This window comes from Gopherus flavomarginatus, chromosome 12, assembly GCF_025201925.1.
Source record: "Gopherus flavomarginatus isolate rGopFla2 chromosome 12, rGopFla2.mat.asm, whole genome shotgun sequence".
NCBI classification, from domain to species: domain Eukaryota; kingdom Metazoa; phylum Chordata; order Testudines; family Testudinidae; genus Gopherus; species Gopherus flavomarginatus.
The window spans coordinates 24,242,492-24,267,609 of NC_066628.1; the positions used below are offsets into that span (position 1 = coordinate 24,242,492).

The 25,118-nt window shown below is 48.1% G+C and overlaps 1 protein-coding gene across 1 annotated transcript in view; it reads left to right on the forward strand.

Annotated features, from left to right (window-relative positions):
- The first annotated feature begins 1,664 nt into the window (after positions 1-1,664).
- Positions 1,665-25,118, forward strand: part of LOC127032468 (zinc finger protein 436-like) — a 148,834-nt gene continuing 125,380 nt past the window's right edge. The window contains exon 1 of the mRNA XM_050919772.1: positions 1,665-1,742. The gene's annotated coding sequence lies outside the window, so the exon portion shown is untranslated. The remainder of the gene's footprint in view (positions 1,743-25,118) is intronic.

Sequence of the window (25,118 nt, forward strand, 5' to 3'; positions counted from 1 at the left end):
CAATTACCTGGTGAACAGATTTAAACTCCTTGGATCTTAAAACAAGGAGGAATTAACCATCCTCCCTCTTCCCCCCCTCCTCCCACCAATCCCTGGTGAGTTCAGACCCAATCGCCTTGGATCTTAAACAAGGAAAAATCAATCAGGTTCTTAAAAAGAAAGCTTTTAATTAAAGAAAGAAAAGGTAAAAATCATCTCTGTAAAATCAGGATGGAGAATGCTTTACAGGGTACTCAGATTCATATAGCCCAGAGGAATCCCCCTCCCCCGCCCCGAGCCTTAAGTTCAAAGTTACAGCAAACAGAGGTAAAATCCTTCCAGCAAAAAGAAACATTCACAAATTGAGAAAAGAAACACAAGACTAATCCGCCTTGCCTGGCTATTACTTACAATTTTGACACATGAAAGACTGATTCAGAAAGATTTGGAGAGCCTGGATGTACGTCTGGTCCCTCTTAGTCCCAAGAGTGAACAGCACCCAAAACAAAGAGCACAAACAAAGACTTCCCTCCACCAAGATTTGAAAGTATCTTGTCCCCCTATTGGTCCTCTGGTCAGGTGTCAGCCAGGTTTACTGAGTTTCTTAACCCTTTACACGTAAAAGAGACATTAACCCTTAACTATCTGTTTATGACAGCCCGGCTTGACAAAGCCCTGGCTGGGATGATTTAGTTGGGGTTGGTCCTACTTTAAGCAGGGGGTCAGACTAGATGACCTCCTGAGGTCTCTTCCAACCCTAATCTTCTATGATTCTATGAGCCCCCTGCCAGTCACTGGATGTCTCACCAGCACTCCTTTTGCTTTGTAACTAAATTCGTTGGTGTGAACTGGCCATTGCTCCGGTGGAATCGGCAGAGCTGGGCGGATTTACACCAGATTGATATCTGGCCATTTGGTTTGTACATCACGGGGTGATTAAAACAAAGCCATTTTGTCCATTACACCCCGGCTCTGGGGCCAGCTCCCTCCCGCAGCTCCCAGGGGTGTCTCTGCCTCCTTACCAGCCCTTGCAGCCCCATCCCTGTCACTTCTCAGCCACCCACCATGACAGCCTTGGTGGGTCTATCCCCAGCTGTGAGAGCATCCCCCCATGCCAGTTCCCCACCTGGCACCCCTGTTCTCCTTAGGGGCAGCCTGGACACCCAGCAGTTCTTCCTCCCCCTGCCCCTGTGACACAGCAGGTGGGGATGAGGAGACTCCAGTAGACAGAGGTAACTTCAGGGGTGTGTATTGTTCCCTCTGGGACCACAATATAAATAGCTGCAGGGCCAGGTTCCTCTGGGGCTCGTGAGCCTTTGGCTGGTTCATGCGAGCTGGAGGTTTCTGTCTGTCCAGGCAGGAGAGAAGGAATCTGGCCAGGTCCCTTCTAAGCGCCGTTTCTGCCCTCCTGGGAACTCCAGGGCGGGGACTAGTTCATAGTGGTCGCTAGAGGGCCCTGGCTAGTGCGAGGCGGCAGCGGCGGCAGCTCCTGTTCCTCTCTGCCTTTAACTCTTTGTCTGCTCAGGAGACCTGAAATTTTAACTTCCCGGGTCCTGATCTCAAAAGCTGCTGCTGCTGCCAACTCCATTGTGAGCCGGGAGCCCGGGCTGAGCCTCTGCTGCTGCCCAGCGGGGTGTGTGCGGGGAGAGCCCTTCCCTAACGCCCCTCTGTGCCCAGCCGGGGGACTCTCTCCGGGGCCTGGAACCAGCCCCTGGGGCAGCCCTGGGCTCTGCAGACACCAGCCCCTGAGCCGGAGCCTGCAGGTGAGGGGCGAGACCCGGGGGAAGGGCTGGGGCCGGGCAGGAAAGTGACTCTGCACCACCGGCCCCTCCTTGCCCCAGCTCTGCTCCCGGGGGGGCGGGGGTCTGCGAGTCCCAAAGCTGCTGCCCACCGTGACTGCCCCCTTCCCCCCCGCAGCTCTGCTCCCCTGAGCGCCTGCAGGAGCCAAGCCAGCTCCAGGAGAGCTTGAGGGAGGGATAGCTCAGTGGTTTGAGCTAAACCCAGGGCTGGGAGTTCAAGCCTCGAGGGGGCAATTTAGAGATGGGGCAAAAATCTGTCAGGGACAGTACCGGGTCCTGCTGTGAAGGCAGGGGTTTGGAATCAATGACCTTTCAACAGCCCTTCCAGTTCTGTGAAATAGGTATAACTCCATATATATAAAAAAAGAATGCCAGGACCTAGACTCTCAGCCTGAGGAGAGGGCAGGAGAGAGATGGGAGAGACTGGAAGGGCCATTAGAAGCAATAAGTTGGGAGGGAGCATTCCTGGCTCTTAACCCTGCCCAGACCCATTTCCTGCAGCACCTCAGACAGATTTGACTTTCCTGGGGCAGGGACAGGAAAAGCCAGTCCGGTGCTACTGTTGCCAAGGCACGGCATTCCCCCAGCATCAGGGGGATCCCCCAAAGCAGTTCCTTGGATTCTGCTCTTTGGCTGCACAACTTCAGCTTATAACATGTTCAGAATTACTAGATGGACCTTGGGTCTGATCCAGTCTGGCAAATTTTATGTTCATCTTTAGGGTTGACAGTTTCTGTCAATGGGTGAATTTGTTTTAGAAACTTTTCAGTAAACACCACTTAGCCTGTTTTTGAGAAGGGGCTGGACGGGGGGATTTTGTTTTCATCACTTTAAAAAGCTGTATCAGATTTTTCAGTAGCTCTAATGTTAAAATATTTTGGCTGTAAACTTTACATATGACAGATAGGGAATTACTAGGTCAGACACTCTCCTCTCTATAGACTGGAAAAAAATTGTGTTGAGGTGTATGTGTATGGGGTAGGGTTTGAATAAATCTCCCTTGTGCATACACATGGATTTCCCCCCATTTGACAAGAATTCTTACTCACTTTAGGGCTAGTCTACACTTAACGCACTGCACAGCTGAACTACTCCAGTGAAGACATTACTTATGCCAATGGGCGTAGGTACTCCACCTCGCTGAGAAGTGGTAACTATGTCAACAGGAGAATTCTTCTCTCAATCTAGTGCTGTCCCCATGGGGGGCTAGGTCAGTATGATTGTATTGCTCAGGGGTGTGGACAGGAGTGGCGCCAAGGTTTTTGACGCCTTAGGCAGGGGTCCTTCCGCACTCCCAGTCTTCGGGGCACTTTGGCGGTGGGTCCCAGAGCGAGTGAAGGACCCGCTGCCGAAGACCTGGAGCGCGGAACAACCCCCCACTGCCGAATTGCCGCCGAGGGTGGCAGAATGCCATCCCCCCAAATCCTAGCTCTCGGTCGCCTAAATGGAAGCGCCGGCCCTGGGTGTGGATATCTTAATGTAGACCAGGCATTAGGGTGTCTCTGCAATTAAAGCACTACAGCGCACCACTGTAGCGCTTCAGTAAAAACAATGAGGAGTCCTTGTGGCACCTTAAAGACTAACAAATTTATTTGGGCATAAGCTTTCATGGACTAAAACCCACTTCATCTGGCCCAAATTTGAAATGGGCCACCTTGTTTACATTGGCCTCATTAGCATTACAAAAGTGATTTCCACCCCTTCTTGTCAATTGTTGAGACTAGCCCACTTCCACCTTAATTGAATTGGTTCGTTAGCACTGACCCCCCTCACTTGGTAAGGCAACGCCCATCTTTTCATATGCTGTATATTTACACCTCCCTACTGTATGTTCCACTCCATGCATCTGATGAAGTGGGTTTTAGCCCACAAAAGCTTATGCCCAAATAAATTTGTTAGTCTCTAAGGTGCTACAAGGAATTCTCATTGTTCTTACTGATCCAGACTAACACAGCTATCACTCTGAAACCTGTTTCGCTTCAGTGTAGACACAATATATGCTGATGGGAGTGGTTTTTCTGTTGGTGTAGGTACTACCCCTCCACCAGAGGCAGTAGGTAAGTCAACAAGAATTCTTCCTTTGACCTAGCGCTGCCTGCACTGGGGGCTAGGTCAGTTTAAGTACATAATTTGTTTGAGTGTGGATTTTTCACACCTTAGAGGGCCATAGCTGTGCCAGTGTAAGTTCCTGGCGTAGACCAGCCCTTTTATCTGAGCCCACAAAAGCCTGGCCTACATAGGATTTTACATCTGTCTCTCGCATGTGAAATCTCTACCCCTGCAAAATGTAGCTGTGCCAGCCTAACCGTTGGTGTAGACAGCACTGGGTTGACTGACTCACTTCCATTGGCATGGATAGTGTCTGCACTGAAGTGCTACAGGGGCGCAGCTGCAGCATTTGAAGTGTAGATGTAACACCGACAGACTCCAGTCGTCAGGATCGAACCTGGGACCTCTGAAGCTAAATGCATGAGCCTCTTCTGCAGGGGTGGGCAAACTTTTTGGCCTGAGGGCCACATCGGATTTCCAAAATTGTATGGAGGGCTGGTTAGGGAAGACTGTGCCTCCCCAAACAGCCAGGCATGGCCCGGACCCTGCCCCCATCCAACCCTCCCCCCTGCTTCTTGCCCCCTGATGGCTCCCCTGGGACTTCTGCCCCATCCAACCCCCTCACTCCCTGTCCCCTGACTGCCCCCTGCCACCCCATCCAACCCCTCTTCTCATTCCTGACTGCCTCCCGCATGGGACCCCTGGCCCCATTCAACCCTCTGTTCCTCACTCTCTGACCTTCCTGCCCCCTATTCACACCCCTGCCCCCAACCACCTCCCCGAACTCCCCTACCGTGTATCCCCGTACCACGCTGCCTGGAGCACTGGTGGCTGGCCCAGAGCATCAGGACAGGCAGCTTTTCCACCTGGCTGGAGCCAGCCACGCCACCGTGCAGCACAGAGCACCGGGTCAGGCCGCAGCTCTGCAGCTGCGCTGCCACCCAGAGCATTGCGTTGCTGGTGCAATGAGCTATGGCTGCAGGGGAGGGGGAACAGCAGGGGAGGGGCCAAGGGCTATCCTCCCGGGCCAGAAACTCAGGGGCTGTGCAGGAGGGTCCTGCGGGCTGGATGTGGCCCATGAGCCATGGTTTGCCTACCTCCGCTCTACTACATGAGCTAAAAGCCATATGACTGTTAGCTAAGGTTGTAGAGCAGACTCATTAATCTCTCTGTGGTCTCAGTGCCAATAGATGGGACAGATGGATAAGTAACTGGTTAAAGGGGAGACTACAGTGGGTCGTCCTGAAAGGTGAACTGTCAGATTGGAAGAAGGTTACTAGTGGAGTTCCTCAGGGATCAGTTTTGGGACCAATCTTATTTAACCTCTTTATTACTGACCTTGGCACAAAAAGCGGGAATGTGCTAATAAAGTTTGCAGATGACACAAAGCTGGGAGGTATTGCTAGCACAGAGAAGGACCGGAATATCATACAGGAAGATCTGGATGACCTTGTTAACTGGAGTAATAGTAATAGGATGAAATTTAATAGTGAAAAGTGCAAGGTCTTGCATTTAGGGATTCATAATAAGAATTTTAGTTATAAACTGGGGACACATCAGTTGGAAGTAACAGAGGAGGAAAAGGACCTCGGAGTATTGGTTGATCACAGGATGACTATGAGCTGCCAATGTGATGAGGCTGTTAAAAAAGCTAATGCAGTTTTAGGATGCATCAGGCGAGGTATTTCCTGAAAAGATAAGGAGGTGTTAGTACCATTATATAAGGCGCTGGTGAGACCCCACCTGGAATACTGTGTGCAGTTCTGGTCTCCCATGTTTAAGAAGGATGAATTCAAACTGGAACAGGTTCAGAGACAGGCTACGAGGATGATCCGAGGAATGGAAAATCTGTCTTATGAAAGGAGACTCAAAGAGCTTGGCTTGTTTAGCCTAACCAAAAGAAGGTTGAGGGGGGATATGATTGCTCTTTATAAATATATCAGAGGGATTAATATTAGGGAGGGAGAGGAATTATTTAAGCTTAGTACCAATGTGGACATAAGGGCAAATGGATATAAACTGGGCACTAGGAAGTTTAGACTTGAAATTAGATGAAGGTTTTTAACCATTAGAGGAGTGAAGTTCTGGAACAGCCTTCCAAGGGGAGTAGTGGGGGCAAAAGACATATCTGGCTTTAAGACTAAGCTTGATAAGTTTATGGAGGGGATGGTTTGATGGGATAGCCTAATTTTGGCAATTAATTTGGCAATTGATCTTTGATTATCAGCAGGTAAGTATGCCCAGTGGTCTGTGATGGGATGTTAGATGGGTTGGGATCTGAGTTACTACAGAGAATTCTTTCCTGGATGCTGGCTGGTGAGTCTTGCCCACATGCACAGGGTTTAAATGATCGCCATATTTGGGGTCAGGAAGGAATTTTCCTCCAGGGCGGATTGGCAGAGGCCCTGGAGGTTTTTCACCTTCCTCTGCAGCATGGGGTGCAAGTCACTTGCTGGAGGATTCTCTGCAGCTTGAGGTCTTCAAACACAATTTGAGGACTTCAATAACTCAGACATAGGTCAGGGGTTTGTTATAGAAGTGGATGGGTGAGATTCTGTAGCCTGCATTGTGCAGGAGGTCAGACTAGATGATCATAATGGTCCCTTCTGACCTTCAAGTCTACGAGTCTATGAGAACCCCACACCCAGGAGGTATGTGGGTTACATAGACAAGCCCCTTAGGCTATGTCTACACTAGCATTTTTGTTGGTAGAACTTTTGTTGATCAAATGTGTGGGACACCCCCCTCTCCTTCCCGACCGACATAAGTTTCATTGACAAAAGCACTGGTTTGGATAGTGCTATGTCTGCGGAAGAAACTCTCCCGCCATCATAGCTTCTGCGACTTGTTAAGGGTGGTTTAATTATGCCAGTGGGAGACCTTAACGCATCATTGCTATAGCGGTACAGCTGTGCCTCTATAAGGTCTGTAGTGTAGTGTAGACATAGCCTTATATGTGCTTGTCTTTGCCATCTGCGTGGTCCCGTTGACTTAATTGAATCTGTTGTTTCAATGGATTAAGCCCTGTGTGAGGGGCTGGGTCTGTGCTGTAATTTAGTGACTATAACCAGGATTTTTAAATGTAGGAGTCTAATGTTAATTTTTTAAATCCCTCATCAGACTGCTGAATAAATGGCCTGATGATCAGCAGTGCTGAACACTCACAACCGAACCCCGGTGCTGCAGACTCAGCATTTTTGGAACTCCAACCACGTATTGAGAGATCTGAATATGGGTTTGGGACCTAACTTTAGGTTACTCTTTACGAAAATCTTAGTTGAATCGTTTCCCCAACACGGCAGAGTCTAGAGAGTCTGTATGCAGGGAAAGAACCCGGGGCAGGGCCAGCGCTTCCATTTAGGCGACCTGGGCGGTTGCCTAGGTGCCAGGATTTGGGAGGGCGGCAATTCTGCGGCGGGGGGTCCTTCTGCGCTCTGGGTCGTCTGCAGCAATTCTGCGGCGGGGTCTTCACTCGCTCCGGGACCTGCCGCCGAAGTGCCCCGAAGACCGGGAGCGTGGAAGGACTCCCCAGTCGCAGAATTGCCGCCAACGACCGGGAGCGCGGAAGGACCCCTGCCTAGGGCACCAAAAACCCTGGCGCCGCTCCTGCCCAGGGGGAATCAGAGTGTTAAATGAACCAAAGCCCCAGTCTCCCTTCTCACCTTGACAGGCTGCAGAATAACATTCCAGATCAAGGTTTTGGCGCCCTAGGCAGGGGTCCTTCCGTGCTCCCGGTCGTTGGCGGCAATTCTGCAACGGGGGAGTCCTTCCACGGACATCTGGTCACCTTATGTGTGTGAGAGAGAGGCGGGGGGAAAGGGAGTCTGCTGCTATATGAACTTACAAGACAGCATGCTGACATGCTCTCAGCCCCACAATGAAAAAAGGAAGCACTTGTAGCAGAGCTCCTGATGCTTGAGGAAGAGGCTGTGTAAGAGAAAGGGTGGGCTCTGCTGGACCCGTGTCAGAGAGCCCTCTACAGGGACGACATGCAGGAGAATTATGAGACTGTGACCTCACTGGGTAAGGGATTCCTGTTCCCTTGGGTGTTAGAAGCTGTGGAGTCTTTGATGCTTCTGTGCAGGGTTTCTCGCGAGTTTCCTGGATTTCAGGGGGATCAGCCTCTCTAATCCTCAGAACCCAAGTGTCCCCTCCCATGGGACAGGAGACTGAGGGATGGAACAATGGCATAGAGCATCTCCATCAGATGCGCTGCAGCACTGTACTTATGGACATGTCCTGAGGGCTGGTCCATGTTGAAAATTAGATCATGCCAGCTACACTGCTCAGGGATGTGAAAAATCCACACTTCTGAGAGACATAGTTAAGCCAGCCTAAGTCCCCATGTAGACCATGCTACTGTAGTGCTTCAGTGTAGAACAGGGGTGGCAACCTATGGCACGTGTGACTAACATGGCACGTGAGCTGATTTTCAGTGGCACTCACACTGCCAGGGTCCTGGCCACTGGTCCAGAGGGCTCTGCATTTTAATTTAATTTTAAATGAAGCTTCTTAAACATTTTTAAAACCTTATTTATTTTACATACAATGATAGTTTAGTTATATATTATAAGACTTATAGAAAGAGACCTTCTAAAATGTTAAAATGTATTACCAGAACGCAAAACCTTAAATTAGAGTGAATAAATGAAGACTCGGCACACCACTTCTGAAAGGTTGCCGACTCCTGGTGTAGATATTTAATACAGTGATGGGAGGGGTCCTCCCTTCACTATAGTAAATCCACCTCCCTGAGAGGTGGCAGCTAGATCAGTGGAAGAATTCTACTGTCAACCTAGTGCTGTTTGCTTGGGGACTTAGGTCAGACTAACTGCATTTCTTGGGGGTGTGGATTTTTCACACCTGTGAGTGAAGTAGCTGGGTCAACCTAACTTCATAGTGCAGACCTGGCCTTAGCCTACGGACACGGCTACACTTGCAGATCTGGAGCACTGGGAGTTAAACCAGCCCTCGGAGAGCACAGCAGGGAAAGTGCTGCAGTGTGTTCACACTGTCAGATTCAAGTGCACTGGCGTGGCCACATATTAGCAGCTCTTGCAATGCCACAGAGAGCAGGGCATTGTGGTAGCTAGCCCAGCACGCAAGTGGCTGCAACGTGCTTTTCAAACGGGGGTGGGGGGTGGAGTGTGACAGGGAGTGTGTTGTGTATATGTAGGGGGGGGGGAAGAGAGTGGGTTTAACAGGAGTGCTCCAGCTGCAGAGTCTAGGAGCTCTAAGTGCCTTCCCAGTGTGGACAGGTCATGAGTTAGGGCACCTGGGGCTGCTTTAATGCGCTCTAACTTGCAACTGTAGCCAAGACCTCGGTAACATCTTTCTGTTCTGGCCTGTGTTGTGGAGGCCTGTGGGTGGGTGGGGGCACACATGTGGCGGGGGTGCAGAGGTTGTAATCTGTGGTGGAAACTTAGTTGTAAACCAGATACCTAGAGAGTGTAGCAACCTGCTCAGTTCCCCAGGGGAATAAATTAGGACTGTTCCCTAGGCAGTGGTTGAATCCTTGCTCTAGACCAGTGTGTCATGGGATCTTGTACGATTTTATAGCCCAGTTCCTGTAGGGTAGGGCTGGGGAGAGGACGGAGCCTCTCTCGGGGACTACTCATGTCCTGGGTCTGGAAGTACTAACAGCACTGACCTTAATGAATGAGATCAACCCTTGTTCTTCCCTCCCACCCCGCGCAGCAGGATTTCCAATTTCCAAACTGGATGTGATCTCCTAGCTGGAGAGGGGAAGAGCCTTGAGTCCCTGACTATAAGAAAAAGGAGATCCTGAGAGATACCAACACAGGTGAGGATTCTGCTAAAATGACTTAGTTTTTGTATCCTCATGGCAGACATCACTCTGGGGGCTTCACCGGTTGTGTGTGACCCTGTAGCCCCTACCTTCATCTCTAGTTGGTTGGGATTGTAGAACTGATAAATGAAATTGTTTTTAATTGTTCACTTTATTAATGTAATTTCTGTTCACCATTTATTATACTTGCCTACATTGTAACTTCTGTTTACTGTTTGCCATCCACTACACTTGTCTATATTGTAATTTCTGTTCACTGTTTGCCATATTGTAATTCAAACTCCATTTTAAAACGCTCACTCCATTTTGTAAAAACTTCCTCCAACCTTCATTTTTGCAAACCCTGCTGTAATCTTATTAGTTTAGTTTAGATGTGTGACTGAGATATGTATGGATGATGGAATCAACCTCCAGTCCCAGCCTGTCCTGATGAAATAAAGTTCAAACCCCACTGGCTGAAGATGCAGACAAGAGCCCTAACAAAGTAAGAAAAGTCCACCCTAAAAAGAAAAGGTACAATAGAAAGAAGATCAAAGCCAGGTCCGAGGCTGAAAGTCACGCCTGCAATTGATGGGTGATCAATCACCAAACCCGGAGGCAGCTTGACACAGCAAGACCTATAGACTCTGTATTCAAACTAAAGCCTACAAAAAGGATGGGTGAGATGGGAGACTTTGGCCATGGCTACACTCACACTTTACAGCACTGCAACTTTCGCGCTCAGGGGTGTGAAAAAAACAACCCCCTGAGCGCTGCAAGATACAGCGCTGTAAAGTGTCAGTGTAATCAGGGTGGCAGCGCTGGGAGTGCGGCTCCCAGCGCTGCACGCTACACCTGTAAAGGATGTGGTTTACATGCAGCGCTGGGAGAGCTCTCTCCCAGCACTGCCACTCCGACTACACTCACACTTCAAAGCGCTGCCGCGGCAGCGCTCCCGCAGCGCAGCCGGGGCAGCGCTTTGAAATTCCAAATGTAGCCATACACTTTGGAGGGTAACATTCTGCTGCCAACATAGAAGGGCATCGGTGCAGGCCCAACAGAGACCCAGCTCGTCCTTGTGCACGGCTTTCCTGGCCAGTTACCACCACAAGCTACGAACTCAAGCTGCAAAATCAAGCCACGAACTCAAGCTATGTAACTATGCAGCAGCTGCAGAACATCTAGTGTGTGTGCTTATAGGTATTAGGTATAATGTGTGTGTATATAAGGATTAAGATATTAGTTATTGGTAATAAATCAGATTATCATAATAAATGTGGCATCTTTGTCTTGTCCCCTGAAAAGATCCTGTGTAGTTTTGTCTGTACAACAGGATGAGGAGATGGAATTGGTCCCTGGCTCACTCTCTTCTGGGAAAGGGTGTGGGGTAGAAAGAGGTAATTTTAATTGATGAATGCTAACACACTTTATTTTAAAAATTACCAAAAATGTGTAGTGTTGATAAACAAGCAATGGCAGGCCAGCTCTTACTAATGGTTTGTCTTCTGCCAACTCAGAGGTGTGGCTCCCACTACTTTCAATCACAGGGATTCTTTGACATACTATTAAAAGTTGGGTGAAACCTTGTTATGGGTGAGTTAAAACTCCATTGAGATTGGTAGGGGTGAACTTACCTTTCAGTCAACTTAACTGTAAGCATAAGCCCTACCTAAGACAAAAGATGTGTGTGAACCCAGCCAGGAGCATCTGGCTAAGTACTGTTTTGGGGAGGTGTGTGTGCGTGTGAAGAAAAATCACACAAGAACAAGCTGAAGTCAGGTCAACACCTAAAACATAGATCACCCTAGCTACATCGCTCAGGAGTGAGAAAAATTTCATCCACTGTGTGATGTAATAATGTTGACCTAACCTTCACTGCAGAAGAATTCTTCTATCAACCCTAACCCCAACTCATGCACCTCTCCAAGGTGCATACCTACATTGATGGAAAAAACCCTTCTATCAATGTAGGAAATGTCTACACTACAGTGCCATAGCTGCTGCACTGTAGTTGTTCTGCCGTAATGTAGACATACCCTGAGAGGAAGAGGCAGCCTGAAGGAACAGATGAAAGCATGATGGCTGACCCTGGAAGAGACCTGGGAAGAGGTTTTTGGGTCAGGGGTGCAGTTTCAAAGTGTGTTCTTGGTGTTGTGAGCAAAAGAATCTGCTTCCCGCTATTTGATTCCCTCTGCATCCAGAGACACAGTGTACGTTCTTTGTAAATAAACAAAACTGCATCAAAGGAATACCTATCACCAATTTTGTACTCCCAGCTGGAACACCCACAGGGCCCTGAACTTTGACTAGCCACTTGGGTCAAAAGTGGCAACAATACCTTAAGGGACATCATGATTAAGATCAATTAAAATAATCACAATTATTAACCATGGCTGTTTTTATTAAAGAAAAGAAAGCATTAATCAAACAACACAAGTGATCAAACATAAACGATGAACTGGTTACTTCTATTACACACTCTACTGTGTCTCTGTGGAGAGCTTTTAAAAGAGATTGCATCCTTGTGTCTCCTAGAATACATGGTCTACCCACTTGGTGATTAACAGGAGAAACTGTTCATATTTTAAGTTACAGCAGCATTTTCAGATCCCAGTAAAATCATTACAGGAGTTTTAAAGCTAATCCCCTGGCAGTTATCTTAGTTAACTTTCTCTCACCAGTCCATGTGGAAGTCTTGGAGAGTTTTTCTTTGGGTTGGCTTCCTCCTGAGTCTTCTGTTTTTCTTACCTGTCTGTGGCAACTTGCTTGGAGATGGGCACAGTATGAGTTGTGAAGTGTTTGCCGTCTTAGCAGGGTAGCAGAGGGTTGTGCTCACTTCAGAGTTTATTTATACTCTTCTCTTTCCTATTTCCATGAAATTATAGAAAAACTTTCAGGCTTGTTTAGAGTCAAAGCTGGTGTTGTCACTCTTTCATGGGCTCCATGCCTTCAGGTTTGGCTTAGGTGACACCTTCAGCTTCTGAATATGCAATCAGCCTAATGAGTGTGCAACATTTCTTAAATTGCCTTTGCCCTTCTTGTGGCAGGAAAACATTTGATAACTTTTAAGTTACTTTTAAAACTTCCTTTTTATTCAGTCCATTTTCTGAGATATTCTTTCAATTTTATTAGAGTTTGACAGGAAATGAAATTCCATTTTCAAAAAGTTCAGACACTCTCATTCCTTGTATAAAGTCTTGTAGTTCTCAAAACTGTCACATTCAATGCAATAACTCTTACAAAGCCTCTAGCTTAAATAATTTAGAAGTTGTTGACTCTTGCAACAGCTTTGTCTTCCAGAGTTGGGTGGAGGTTTGCCTGTGCACTGCCAATAATTAATTCTCCATTAATGTAAATGTCTTATACTTAAATGGCTTCTTATATTAATAAAATTAATTTAGCATCAGATCACTTTGCGATATTTGTGCATGAGACATCTCACCACTCCATAGAACAATGATATCAGGCAGTTTTCATATGAACATTTGCATTTAGATTCAAAATATTTGCAAATATTCATCTCCTTAAGCATTCAAGAAACAATAAAGATTTTCACTTTTTAAGCGGAAACATGATTTGGAAGTAACCAATGTCTTCTGTAAAATATTTCCCACCATACATTTTCTCCATATTTAAAGAATGAAGACATTATTGTGTTTACAAAAGAAATCATTTTCAATAAGGATATTTCTAGAATTCTTTGTGTGGGTTTAACTTAAGTTTTTCTTTGTAAATATGATGGCTATAAAAACTCACTTTTATGACTTGGTTTAGAGCTGTGATAGCACATCTTAAGCATTACTTCTTTTTTGAGGTTTTTCTGAATAAAAACATCCTCACATTCTTTTTCACATCCAGGACTCTTTCTCAGCCATACATATCTGACAAAATCTCTTTTCTGGTGATAAAGATCATATCTATACCACATTGGCATCTTGTACCAGAGGGATGTATCCTGTTTCTTCATGAAACACTCTGATAGGTTTGGTTGCTTTTTGACCAAATGGTTTCTAGATTTACAACTTACCATTTGCAGGATATTGTAATTAGATTCTTAACAAATATTCTATACAAAGCAGGAATCACAAGAACTAACACACATACATCTTTCAAAGCATGGTATAAAAGAAAGTAGTGTATAGAATGTTACAGTTCAATAGAAGCTATACAGCTGCATTCTAGAATCTGCATATACACATTTGGAGGTAATAGATTCTCCTTAGCCATAAACTGATGTTTATCTTTACTGACATTTGTTTGTCTTTGGGAGATAAGATAGAAGTCCCCTGGGACTCCATTGGTTAGCTTGATTTTTTCCCCCATAATTAAACAAACAGAAATACATGTATGTGAGGTACTTTTCTGCTTCAGTATAAGCACAGGAAGGTTTGATGGCATAATATTTAAATTTATTAATATTTTGCATTAATATTTAGGTATTTCACTTACCAGGGGTTGAGGGATTCAGCTCCTAATATTTCAGTCTCCCCATCAACTCTCAATATACTGACTGACCCCTGTCTGGTTTCTCTCTGTCCCAGCAGGTGACTGGACAGTGAGTGAGAAGAAGGAGGAGAACTCTCAGCAGGGATGTTCTGAGCCAGTGGAACCACACAAGGTGGTCTCAAGAAGAGGTGAAGGGAACTTTTCTCAGAGTCCTGAACAGTGAGAAGCCCATGAGAGTCAGTGCAGGCCAGAGAAGCAGCAGGGAAACCAGCCAGAGAAGACACAGTGTAAATCCTCTCAGAGGAGCAGAGGGGACAAGAAAATCAAAGAAGCTGTTCAGCAGAGAATCCCCACTGGAGAGGGACCCTGTATGTGCGGCAACTGTGGGAGAAGCTTCCCTTGGAAATCCATTGTTCTTATTCATCAGAGAATTCACACAGGAGAAAAACCCTACAAGTACCCTGATTGCGAGAAACACTTCAGCCTGCACAGAAACCTCATTGCACATTACAGAATCCACACAGGAGAGAAATTCTATGCATGCACTGACTGAGGGGAAAGCTTCAGTCTCAGCTCAGACCTCACAAAATATCAGAGAAACCATATGGGAGAAAAACCCTCATCAGCAGTGAGTGCGGGAAAAGCTTCAGACTCTGCTCCCGCCTCATTGCACATCAGGGAATCCACAGGAGAGAGAGACCCTATAAGTTCCTGAGTGTGGGAAAAGCTTCCAACACAGCTCATCAGTTATCAGACATGAGAGAATCCACACAGCAGAGAAGTCCTATAAATGCCCTGACTGCAGGAAAAGCTTCAGCCGGAGCTGGTACTTTATTACCCATCAGAGAAGCCACACAGGAGTGAAGCCCCACACATGCTCCCTGTGTGGGAAAAGCTTCTGCCAGAGCTCACACCTTATTTCACACCAGTGAACCCACATGGGGGAGAGCGCCTATAAATGCCACCAGTGTGAGAAAAGCTTCAATCAGAAGTGGAACCTTTTCAAACATCAGAGAAACCACACGGGCTAAAAGCTCCACAAATGTTCTGAGTGTGGGAAAAGCTTTGGTCAGCGCTCACACCTGGATTCACACTAGAGGACGCACACAGGTGAAAAACCCTGTGAATGTCCCAAGTGTAGGAAAAGCTTTGGTTGGCGCTCCAACCTTTATTGCACATGAAAGAGTCCACACAGGAGAGAGACCGCATAAATGCCTGACCTGTGGAAAAAGCTTCCTATACAGCTCAGACCTCTGCAAACATCAGAGAAAACACATGGGAGAGAAACCCTAAAAATGCAATGAGGGCACCTCTCAGAGCAGACTTTAATCCAGGGGTCGGCAACCTATGGCACCCGAGCTGATTTTTAATGGCATGCTGGGGCCTGCCGGTACCCCAGTGTGCCATTAAAAATCCTGCCGACATGGCAAGCTGCAGGGTCCGCGCTCCCTTGCCGGAGCGCCGTCCAAGCTCAGCAAGCCGCTGACCCCTCCCTTCCCCTGGAGCCGTGCAGCAGCGGTTGCCTGCTCCTGTGGGGTAGCGTTTGGCTCCGTGGGGAGGGAATACCGCTCCCCACTCTTCTGGAGCCCCGCCGCTGCGCACGCAGCGCTCTGAGGGGCGGGGCGGGGCTGCTCACGTGGTGGCAACAAAACTCCGGATGAGCTGGAAGCCTCATGGTAAGGGGTCCGGGGTTGGGGGGAGCAAATTGGATAAGGGGTGGGGGCAGACCGGGAGCTGGGTGGGATTCCCCGGGGGGGCATGGTTAGGGGCGAGGGTCTCTGGAGGGGGCAGTTAGGGAGCAGGGGAGGTTGAGGGGGGGTCAGGGCAGTCAGGGGACAGGGAGCAAGGAGGGCCCTGGGGGAGCAGTTAGGGTGGGGGGGTCTTTGGAGGGGGTGGTCAGGAGACAAGAAGCTGTGGGGGTTGGATGAGTCAAGAGTTCTGGGGAGGGCTGTGAGGAGGTAGGGGTGTGGAGTGGGGTTGGGGCAGGCATGGAGCAAGGGGGCATTGTATGGGTCTAGAGTTCTAGGGGACTTGTTGGGGTGGGGAGCAGTTAGATAGTCATGGGAGTCTAGAGGGTTCTGTCTGGGTGCGGGGGTGTGGATAAGGGTTGGGGCAGTCGGGACAGGTAGGGGGTAGGGTCCTAGAGGGGGCAGTCAGGGGACAAGCGGCAGGGAGGCTTAGATAGTGGGTGGGGTCCCAGGAGGGGGTTGGGAACTGTGGAGGGGCAGTCACCCAGCCCTCTGCCCTGAACCCTGCCCCCCGCACGCCCCCCAGGCTCCTGCCCTGAGCCCTGTACCACCCAGCCCTCTGACTCCTTCACCCTCTCATGACCCCAGCCCTGACTCTGACACCCCCACACATACCCAGCCCCCTAACCCTGACACCTGCACCCCCTCACATGCCCCCAGCCCTCTGCCCTGACTCTTGCACCCCCACATCTCCTGCACCCCGCACATCCCCACCCCCACCCTGAGCACCAAACGGGAGCTCCTGCACCCCCACTCACATTCCCACCTGCACCCCTCACACCAAATGGGAGCTGACCAGGTAAGTGCCCCCACACCCAAACCTCCTGCCCCAACCCTGAGTCCCCTTCCTCATTCTAGCTCCTGACCAGACCCTTCACCCCCAGCCCTGTGTTCGGTCCACTCCCACCCTCAGCTCAGTGCAGAGAGAGGAAGAGAATGGGCCACAACCAGGGAGAAGGTAGGTACCCACTGTATGTGGGCAGGGCCAAGACCCTAGATTGGCAGTGGGATGAGCGGGTCCAGCAGCCGGGATGCCTGCTGGCAGGAGCCGGCGGATGGAACCCCTGAGCGGCAGTGGTTTGTGGCAGTGGGCAGGGGCAGTGGGCTGTCGGTCTGGGGTCCTGGCTGCTGGCCCCGTACAGCCCACTGCTGGTCTGGGGTTCTGGCTGCCAGACCCTTCCCAACTGGGGTCCTGGCCACAGGCTCCACTCAGTGCACTGCCAGCCTAGGTGAACAGAACCCCAGACCAGCAGCGGGCTGAGCGGGCTGGCAGCGTAAGATCAACATTTTATTTTAATTTTTAAATGAAGCTTCTTAAATATTTTGAAAACCTTGTTTATTTTACAATACAAACACTAGTTTAGTTATATAATATATAGACTTGTAGACAGAGACCTTCTAAAAACATTAAAATGTATTACTGGTGCACAAAATTAGAGTGAATAAATGAAGGATTGGCACACCACTTCTGAAAGGTTGCCGGCCCCTGCTTTAATATATATCAGAGAATCCACACAGCACGCAAACCCTAGAGGGGTTCTGGCTAGGGATGGGCCATGTGGATAACACCTTTGCCAATTCCCATGAATCTGAGTGTCAGGCCAGGCCAGAGTGGCCAGGTAACAAGGACATGTAACAGTTATTAAAGCAGAGAATAAAATCATCTTCCTGGAAGGGAGTCCTGTAGAGCAAGAAACTGAGATGTTGTGATAGGATTTGATTCTCACTTCTCAAGGAAGCTCCGAGTGTCCTCTCTTCAGCTCCTACATTTAAGTTTGGTACTAGAAACCTAGAACAATCTTTATTTTGTAACTTCTAGTTTATTCTTTCCGATGTTTTATTTAATTGAATTGATACATACAGGAGCAATGTTGGACTCAGTTTCAAAACATCCTATCCTGGGCTCTGGGACCTGAATCAAGGCAACAGTTTAATTGTGATTTTTCTTGCTTTGAACAAGAAGGAATGAGGTAGATCCCAGTTTCTCAAATGCTCAGAGTCCTTTATCTGGAGAGGACAAGAGTGTGAAAATTCGTCTTTGTGGGGTGAAATGGGGCCTCCAGGGGAGTCTCTTTAAGGGTTTAATTTATACTGTACAATCTAGCAGCTGAAATTACACTTGGATTCTGCTTTTTATTCCTCTGTAGTTACTATGAATTCACAGATCTAGAAGGTTTAGCTAGATGACTGAGTTATTGATATCTGCCAGTAGAGTTACATACATACACTGTCATGAGTCTCCAGTTTTTCTTTTCAATACATGTATACACTACAGAGCCCCTGTAATGAGTAGGTGACCTCCATGACCCATTTACTTGTTCCTATTCCATGAGAATGGCCATATTAGGTCAGACCAAAGGGACTGACCCCAAGGCTGAGTAATTCTCCCTTGTATATTTAGAATCTAGGTCCATTAAATGCACTGTTGTTCCAGTGTAATTATCATGCTGTTTCTTTCTTTCTCTCTCATTTTTTTTTATACAGGCACTTAAAACACAAAAAATATCAAAGTTCACTTCAGAGTCAAGACAGTGAAAAAAATGTAGAAGCTAATTCTCTGTACTCCAAAAATACTTCATTGACTGAGTTGGGGGTGGGGTGGGTGTTTATTAAAATATTCCATTGTAAAGTTAATCATCTGTTTGTATGAAGTAGTGGTAAAGATGGGTGAAATGAAGAACACAGTGAAATAGAAGCCACAGGTTTACATTTGAATTTGAATTTGAGGCTGATAGACTCATGGAAGTTAGGCCATGTCTGCATGGGAAAGATTTTTCTGATATGTGTTTTTCTGCTCTAACTGTATCAGTATAACTATTGTGAAAGAATGCATCCACTCTTCTTTGTTTATGCCACTTTTAGCTGCTTCCCTTCTGAATTGTTGCTCTGCACTTTGGTCAAAATAACTGGAGCATCCTGAGCAGATACCCTGGGACACAATGTTCCACCACTGGGCTCTCTGCATTGTGGGATCTTTTTCATGATGCATTGTGGGATGCTTACCACAATCAACTGAGACTTGGGGTCAAACTAACATACTCCTAGGATTCCTCTTCTGGCATCCCATAATTCATCCTTTTTTGTCCCTTGTGAGTGACATTTTCAAACTGCAGTAAGACAGTATGAGGAAATTACTGTTGAGGCCATAGTCCTGACAGTCCCTAATATGAACAGGCTGTTCTGTGTGTACTGGCAGTCATGCAGCTGGACAGCTTTGGATGGGTGAGAGACAGTCACGGCAATATGGCTAGCAGAGAAGGATGAAATAGAGCAGTTATTTTTCATGACAGTTTCCTGAGGGGAGCACCACTTTGGGTCTCTGCCAACTAGCACTGGCCAGTGGGATGGGATAGCACTGCAGAACAAGGAGGAACAGACATGGTGGCAGAACCGCAGAATGAAATTCAGCATAGACAAATGTAAGGTGCTACAAAGGAGGATGAAAAAACAAATGCACAAATACTGAATGGGGAATAACTGGCTTAGCAGCAGCACTGCTAAGAAGGATCTGGGAATTGTGGATTACATCCCAAACATGAGTCAACAGTGCAACGCTGTTGCAAAAAAAGGAAAGGCAATTTTAGGTTGCATTAGCAGAAGCATAGCATGCAAGTCACAGGAGCCGATAGAACTGCTCTACTCGGTGCTGGTTAGTGGAGTACTGTGTCCAATTTTGGTTACCAATGTATAGAAAGGATGTATAGAAACTAAACAGGATCCAGAGGCATGCAACAATGATCAAATGCAAGTCATATGAGCAAAGGCTGAATGAACTGGGTATGTTTAGTTTGGAAAAGAGGAGATGAAAGGGTGACATGACAGCAGTCTTCAGATACTTGAAAGGCTGCCATAAAGAAAATGGAAAAAAGTTGTTCTCTCTTGCCACAGAGGGCAGGATAAGAGTAATGGGTTCAAACTACAGCATAGCACATTTAGATTAAATTTCAGGAAAAAAAATTCCTAGCTGTAGGAACAGCAAGACAATGGAACAGACTGGCTAGGGAGGTCATGGAAGTGCCTTCACTGGAGGTTTTCAAAAGGAGGCTGGATAGCCATCTGTTCTGGATGCTTTAGACACAACAGATCCTGCCTTTTGGCAGAGGGTTAGACTAAATGACCCTTGCAGTTCCTTCTAACCCTATAAATTCTAACACAAGCACTCCAGGTGAGTACATGCAGCGCTGACACAAGCAGCCAAGTATATATATGCCCAAGCAATGTATAGACCAGGGATCGGCAACCTTTGGCATGCAGCTTTGGTAAGCACCCTGGTGGGCCGGGCCGGTTTGTTTACCTGCCACTTTAGCAGGTTTGGCTGATTGTGGCTCCCACTGGCGGCAGTTCGCCGCTCCAGGCCAATGGGGGCAGCAGGAAGTGGCATGGGCCAAGGGATGTGCTGGCTGCTGCTTCCCGCCACCCCCATTGGCTTGGAGCGGCGAACCGCAGCCAATGGGAGCCATGATCGGCCTAACCTGTGGACGCGGCAGGTAAACAAACTGGCTCGGCCCGCCAGGGTTCTTACCCTGGTGAGCTGAGGGCTAAAGGTTGCCGATCCCTGGTATAGACTTTGGTAACTGCATGCTGATGTAACTTGTGTTGACCAAAGTTTGTAGGGTAAATGTGGCTGTATATGATGATAGATTCAAGAAGCTCAATCTATTTAGCTTAGCAAAGAGAAGGCTAAGGGTAACTTAATTACAGTCTATAAGAACCTACATGGGGAATAAATATTTGATAATGGGCTCTTCAATCTTGCAGACACAGTTGTAACAACCACGGAATCCACAGGATTGGAAAGGACCTCGAGGTCTTCTAGTTCAGTCCCCTGCGCTCATGGCAGGACTAAGTATTATCTAGGCCATCCCTGACAGGTGTTTGTCTAACATGCTCTTAAAAATCTCCAATGATAGAGATTCCACAACCTCTCTAGGCAATTTATTCCGTGCTTCACTATGCTGACAGGAAGTTTTTCCTAATGTCCAATTGAGATTTTTTGTGTCATTTTTTTTTAAGAGATTTTAGTTTAGGTTGGCTGCCTATGGCTTTTTTTAGTGTTACCAAGCCACACCGGCTTCAGGGTTGCAAAGGCACACTGTTGGATATTGCCTTTGGTTTGCCTTTGTTTATATTTTTTTTACAGCCAGCTGGGGCCGAAAGCAGGTTTTTTTGTACTTAACATGGTTTGCACTGATTTTTGACCTTGAACGCAGAGCAACTTTTTTTAATTTTTGGGCCAAGCTGAATTTTAAATTAACCTGTTCTTTTCTTCAATAGACAAATTGCTTACACTATGTTAGAGGCTTTTTTGGTGACTAAAAGCTTTTTTTAGATGTATAATTTTATTTAGATTGAAGGTACCTTTTAGTGGGCATTGTTTAGATGGATTTTTATGCGTGTAAAGATTTTAATTTTTTAAATATCTGCAGGTTTTAGGACCATAATGTACGTGCATGTAATATGCTGGGGCATCCTTAGGGGGTGAGAGGGAATGCTTAGATTGTTCTTTTACCCATTTTTTAATTACACACACAGGGAGGATGCCCTGTTTGCGCTAGCGGCTTATAAACTAAGGGTTGTTGTTTTTTTTACAGGGTACTTACACAGGAGAGGCTAACAAGGATGGCCACGACCCTTTTACATCTTTTTTTAGCAAAGAGCGTCAGCTAGTTTTATGGAGAAGGTGCCGCTTACTTCTGTTGCATTTAGTAAGATGATTAGACTGTTAGTAGCCCACATGGAAAGGAAGGGGGAGGGAAGATGGGTTTACACGCTTTTAGATCCAGGTAGCTTTTTTACTGGACAATGCCAGGCTGAGTCAGCCCACCCTGGGTTGGATTTTTTTATAGATTTTTTTTTTTAGGTGGAGTTACCGGGTTTAGGATTAGGATTAGGATTGGAAGAGACCTCAGGAGGTCATCTAGTCCAATCCCCTGCTCAAAGCAGGACCAACACCAACTAAATCATCCCAGCCAGGGCTTTGTCAAGCCAGGCCTTAAAAGCCTCTAAGGAAGGAGATTCCACCACCTCCCTAGGTAACCCATTCCAGTGCTTCACCACCCTTCTCTCTGTCACATCTAGCTGCTTGCCTTCCCTGTGGAGGTTGTTCATGGACTATCCCCGCTCTTCCTGTCTTCTTTCATTTGCTACTGGGATACTGACTTATATTGTCTCCTTGTGCTCCCCCATCTGTGTGTTCCCATCTGTTGTGTCTTGTATAATTATATCGTAAGCGCTTTAGTGCAGGGACTTTTTTTGTTCTGTTTGTACCGCACCAAGCACAAGGTCCTGGCCATGATTAGCAATTCTGAAAGTTCTATGGCAATACAAATAACAAAGTATTTATTACTATTATTATGATTTATTTATTATTGACCATATAAAAGTGTTTATACTAGGACAGCTTATTCACCCACTACAAGCATGAATACCTCAATTGATACAGAACCTCTGTGTAGATCAGGCCACATTTGAAAACAGGATTTTGGTTTCTAAAACACTTCAGTGCTTTTGAAATTTTTATCCCTCCAGACCGATTCTTTTTCCTGGCATTGCATTGTCTGGAACTTCCATTTGAAGAGAAAGAACCTGTGGGAAATTCAGGTGTGAAATGTGCCATATACCAGAGAGCAGGTCCAGATGACACTGCCATAAATGTGCTGGTGTCTCCCTGGATCCTGTTTACACTGGTGCTGTTGGGGTTGCCAGCACTGGGGTACTGTTAGCATCAGGGATTTTCAAGAAATATCTAGTGCAGAGGAAGGTAAATGGGGCTGAGTTTAAAACCCTGGCTTTAAAATTCTTTATAACAAATAGTGTGGATGTAACATACCTGAACTCAGCTGTTCTCTTTCTTCCAAGCAGGATTTCCCCATTTGGAAAGCTGACATGATGTTCATGATGGAAGGAGAGGAAAAGCTGTGGGTGCATGACCTCCAGGTCTCTGTGGGAAGGGAGATCCTGAGAGGGGCACAAGTGAGGAACTGGCTGAACTGATTTAAAAATCATCAGTGGATTAAGGAAGAAGCTGGAATTTTCACAAAGGCCCTGAGAGCTCTTCCCATTCAGACAGGTGTCATATCCTCACAGTAGGTGTCACTTATCGCTTCCCACCCTCCATGACTGACCCCTAGCAGTAGCTCCCTCCCTCTGGGTGTTCAGGTGGGATGTGGAGAATAAATTGGTCCCCTCCCCTCTCTCCTCTGGTGAAGGGTTTGGGGGACTCAGCTCCTGATGTTTCAATCTCTCCAGCATTTATTTTGTTTGTTCCTCCATTTCCCATTCCCCATCTGAGGTTCCCTTTCCTCCGGCACAGGGAGTGACTCCTGTCTGGATTCTGTCTCTGTCCCAGCAGGTGACGAGACACTGAGGGAGAGTGAGGAGGAGAATCCCCAGCAGGAAGATGCTGAGCCAGTGGAACTGCCCAGGATGGTGACAGGAAGAGTTGAAGGGGAAACCTGTGAGAGTCAGTGCAGGGTATCTAGCCATGACAGAAGCCAGCCAGGGAAGGGAGGGAGTAAAACCACTCGGAGGGTAAGAGGAGTCAGGAAACTCAAATAAATCATTCAGCAGAGAAATTGGAGAGAGGAGAGATCCATGACGTGGGGAATGTGGAAAGAGCTTCCATTGGAGATCAGCCCTCATTGTGCACCAGAGAATCCTCATGGGTGAGACACCCTATAAATGTGAGAAGTGTGGGAAAACCTTCAGCCAGAGCTCGACCCTTTTTCAGCACCAGAGAATTCACATTGGAGAGAAGTCTTATAAATGCCCCAACTGTGGGAAAAACTTTAGTGCCAGGAGGTACATTGGTGAGCTGGAGCTGGTTCGCACCGGTTCGCAGGAACTGGTTGTTAAATTTAGAAGCCCTTTTAGAACCGGTTGTTCCGGGACAACGGTTCTATAAGGGCTTTATTTAACAAAAGCTCTGGCAGCTGTCCACTCAGCCCTGGCCCCAGCTCACTTATCCCTCCTCCCCTGAATGCCCTGTCCCCCTCCTCCTCCCCCTCCCCTGCTGCCCGCAAATCAGATGTTTGTGGGAAGCCTGAAACAAGCAGCAGGCATGCAGGTAAGCTGGGGCACGGGGGGAGGGGAGAGGAGGTGTGGCCAGCTCAGCCCAGCAAAGCGGCTCCCTCCAGCCCGGCTCCTGGGCCTGGCCGAGTGGCTCCCTCTGGCCTGGCACCCCCAGCCGAGTGCCACCAGCCCCAGCCCAGTCCCGGCCCCAGCTGTGCACTCCCGACTCTGGCCCCGTGGCTCCCTCTGGCCTGGCTCCTGGTCCTGGCCGAGCAGCCCCAGCCTGGTCCCGGCCGAGTGCCCTAGCCCCGACCTGGCCCCAGCCGAGCTCCCCCAGCTCTGGCCCCATGGCTCTAGCCTGGCCCGGCTCTGGCCCTGCGGTGCCAGTGCCAGACCCGGCCCTGGCCCTGCCTGAGTGGTTCCAGCCTGGACTCAGACCCAGTCCCGGCCGAGTGGCTTTGGCCTGGATCTGTACCCGGCTGAGTGCCCCCGACTTGGGCCCAGCTGAGCCCCCCGACCCGGCCCCAGTCCCAGCCAAATGCGCCCAGCCGGACCAGGACCTGGTCCCTGCCAAGCAGCTCCAGGCAGCATGGTAAGGGAGCAGGGAGGGGGTGTTGGAGGAGGGCAGGGGAGTTTGGGGGGGGGTGGCGGGGTGAATGGGGTGGGGAGGTCAGAGGGCAGGGAACAGGGGGATTGAATGGTGGCAAGAGTCCTGGGGGGGCAATCAGGAAGGAGCAGGGGTTGGATGGGGTGGCAGGGGGCAGTCAGGGGCAGGGATTCCAGGGGCGGTCAGGGGACAGGGAGAAGGGGTGGTTGGATGGGGCAGGGGTCCTGGGAGGCAATCAGGAATGAGAGGGAGTGTTGGATGAGGCGGCAGGGGGTTGTCAGGGGACAGGGAAGAGGGGTGGATGAGGCAGGGGTCCCGGGGGGCATCAAGGAATGTGGGGGGTTGGATGGGACAGGAGTCCCGGGGGGGAGGCCACAACCCCCTCATGGGGTGAGGAGGATGGAACCTGTTATTAATATTTTGGCAGCTCATCACTCGTCCTGACCCACAGTTTAGAACCCCTGGGTTAATTTAATTTTAGCACCCTGTGTCCATTCACATGCATGTACTATTTTGAGCATTTCAGTTTTCACAACATAGGCTCATCCCAGATTCTGGAACAAGCTCAAATGCTCAGTTCATGGAGTATGTACATAAGCTATACTAAAGAAAAACCCACAGTAACCATCTCCAGTTTGTGAGGGAGCCCGTGGAGCCAGTCTCTAGGGAACAGACACATTCATGGAGGTTAA